This window comes from Achroia grisella, unplaced genomic scaffold (genome assembly GCF_030625045.1).
Source record: "Achroia grisella isolate CSIRO2021 unplaced genomic scaffold, CSIRO_AGI_Agris_v1 utg509, whole genome shotgun sequence".
Taxonomy (NCBI): domain Eukaryota; kingdom Metazoa; phylum Arthropoda; class Insecta; order Lepidoptera; family Pyralidae; genus Achroia; species Achroia grisella.
Window position 1 is genome coordinate 2,772,563 of NW_026712902.1, and position 3,590 is coordinate 2,776,152.

The 3,590-nt window shown below is 29.4% G+C and overlaps 1 pseudogene; it reads left to right on the plus strand.

Annotated features, from left to right (window-relative positions):
* Positions 1-958: 958 nt before the first annotated feature.
* On the plus strand, positions 959-2,189 carry LOC131846249 (uncharacterized; annotated as a pseudogene).
* Positions 2,190-3,590: the final 1,401 nt, after the last annotated feature.

The following is a 3,590-nucleotide window of genomic DNA, read 5'->3' on the forward strand; positions in this document are numbered from 1 at the left end:
TATAAATACATATTGGTGGTTACTATACAACTGATATAAATTTTTTTCCAGAATATATTAGGAAATGACTAAAGTAAAATAATGTTAAAGTGAAATTTCAAAATATATGAAAGATAAAAGCATTGTCATGTAGTACTTGTATGTAGTGAGTAAGAGCAAATAATGTCACTTGAGACGACAGACGCGAGATTGCAAACAATTCTGTTTAAATTTATGCACATTGCATTTCGCTATTTAATCTGTATAGGATAATATTGATTTTCTCGTTGGTAATAATTTATTTAATTAAATATATATATTAAATAGAAAAAATTACAAGAAGTTATATATACTAGCTGACGCCGCAAACGTTGTTTAGCCATATACATTAAAATCGCTACTAAAAAATAAGACTTATAGCCCAAGAGCCCATGACGGCCAGACATTCGTATTATTAGTAATGTGAAAGTTCCACCCCACCCATGAAACGTGGATCGTAATCGTTCCTTTGCTACCTGCACAAACAGGTAACAGGTAACAAAGGTGTAAAAATTTTCATATCAAATTCAGCTTTCATAACATAACGTAAGTATATAAGCAACTAAAGGCCCATCTTATGGTAAATGTTTACTATAGCCTATGGAATCCTAAGACACCAGGGTGTTACGTGCATGTTGCCGACCCTTAAGAAACCATAATCTTGAAAAACCCTTAGCATTCTTGAAAAACCCCACATTGTAGTCTCGTAATATCTGTCAAACTAAAGTAATAAAATGCAATGGTACGAATAAACTCCGTATTCACCAGATACCATAGCCGTGCCCACACAACAACAATACAGGAAAAGTCATAAACCCATAAACTAAATGGAATTTCCAATTTATGATTTAGCAATTTTCTATACGCCAGATAAATATCGGTATGAACTCGTAAAATGACGATAAAACGTATGAAATTTAATATTTATTATACCTTTTTAATGTTTACCTTAAAATTTGTTTTAAGTTTTGTAGATACGTGACGGAACATGAATACTCACATTATATTTCTTTTGTGTAAGTTATGTAAATAGTTTTTATCTCAGGACAATTCACACAGCGCCATCTAATTCTAAGTTAAGCAGAACTTGTGTTATGGGTACTAGGACAAATGATATAAATACATGGATATATATTTTTTTTAAATAAATACATATTATACATAGAAAACACCCAGACTGATACAAACATACTCATGAATACAAATGTATGTACCACACACCATCACTTTAAAACAAATATAAAATTAATAAAAAAATATTGATATATTGTAGGGAATCGTGTTTAAACCCAGTTTACTACATTAATACTGTGTATTAAATAATATTTAAAAATAAATTTAAAAAAGTATTTAAAAAAATCAAATAAATATTATTAAAAATAATAATTCATTAATATAATTCACATTAATAAATAATTATTAATTAAATAAAAATATAAAGTAATTTTATTTTAATAAAAGCTTTAATATTTTTATTTAATTAATAGTTACTTATTATATGATTAACTTACTAACTTAACCTAACTAACTTCGTGAGGATGAAGTTAGTAACCTTTAGTCTTAGTTTGACTAGTCCTTTCATTACTCATCAGTATTCCACCAGGACATATAATTTCATTATCATTCAAAAACAAAATAAGATTATTACTAATTAGACCATACTTTTGTGATTATTTTTCAATTATATTTATAACATATTAACTAAGAATTGAAATAACAATAAATACATTAAAATTTTAATTTTAATTCCAGCAATAGCATTTTCTGAATCATATAAACCAAAAATAGAAATATACGAAATTAGAGAGAACAACGCAAATGATCAAATGCATACTACCGACAGATATATCTATAACGATAAGAAAATCAATGATAAAGAAAAACTAGCCCAGCTGTCTAAACTTCTGAAGCCTTACAAAATGACGAAAAATAATAAACCAATAGATAAAGTGAATAAACAATTAATTGATAAAATTCAAGGTTTAAGAAGTGACAATGTTAATAAGAACTTTGAATATTTTTTAAAGGACGGTACCTTGGTAGATGATAGTTATTCCGATGAGGAATATGGCAACTTACACAATGATAACAATGGAGAATTTGTGGATAATACCAGAAGTGAAAAATACGGGTCCAATTATAATAGAAATAATCTTCTCCACAGTATGTAAGTATTTCTGTGAGTAATCACTTCTTAATTGCTATACCAAACACGTTGAAACTCGTTGATGGTAAGCAGCAACCGTCAACGATATACATGAACTGAGCTAAAGACATCACGTTATATTGTGACAACCGTAATATATATTAATATGCGTTACTTGCTATTCTAGAGGACTAAAATGGCATGCCTCTTATCTTGTCATTTCACTGCATAATCTGGAACCTACAACTGAAACACAGCTTAAAAAGAAATCTGCATGGCGGCTGATATAGATTAAACTGAGGTTCTTAGGGAGACGGGGATTGCCAGTAATGTGAACTGATAAACCCATTGCTAGCAAATTTCCCATAGTGGGTTGACCTCCACGCGGTTCCTGGAAACCATCCTGATAAATTCATGGAGAATTTGCCATGATGGGCTGACCTGATCTCATGTTCATCATCAAAACTGAGGTACTCACGTAAATGACTTTTTAAAGTCTACCTTTGCTCTTACAGAGACTGTAGTTTTTATTATGAGAAAAGTCAACTACAGAACTATTACAATGATTTGAAAAACTATTCTATTGTTTGAAACTTTAATTTCGCAAATTTTCTTTGACGTCTATTCAAAATATTGTTTCCCTTCCAACCGATTTTTATACTATTCTTTTGAAACGTAATCTACATTAGCCAAGTAAATAGATGCTCAATAGTAATTCATTGATAATTCTTAATTAATTAAGTACTATTTGGTGTCTATTTACTTCGTCAATCTTGACATCAAGAAGGTGAAACCCAAAAGCTATTTTTGTAGTGTCCTGTTGAACCTACAATAGTTACTACTTAATTAATTCAAAATTCTAAAAATCACATAAATGCAGTGTATTCACAGTAAACAAATCCTTTTAAAATTATTAAGTTTCCATAATATAAGTGATAGAATCAGAATCATATTTATATTTTTTATTTTCAGATTAAAACAAAAGCAGAAAAATCAACCTTATGCTGTACCCCATATTAATCATAGTGTTTTACGTACGCTATATGAAGGTAAGTACAAATACTATATTAGAAACTACTAATACTAAAATTAAAAAATGCTGTCATCACAAAGTTAGCCGCATACCATTCCTAAGTACTGAGGTAATAAACTTACTCTGTACTTTCGCTCTCATACTTTGTCCTTCAAATAGAAATGCTTGTAACGATATTTACTGTGGGCGAAGGTATCACAGATGAAGACTATGTCAGGTATATGATTACTAGTCCTGCTACAATTGTAATACTCAGATTGTTGTATATATAGGTATATTATATTAGAACTTGGTATGGTTGAGTTTATTTAAAATAAAGTGTATTGAAAAACGTCGTACGATTTACGTGCTTAATTAACACACTCGTCTCTATTGAGCCTCCTATGTTAAAAT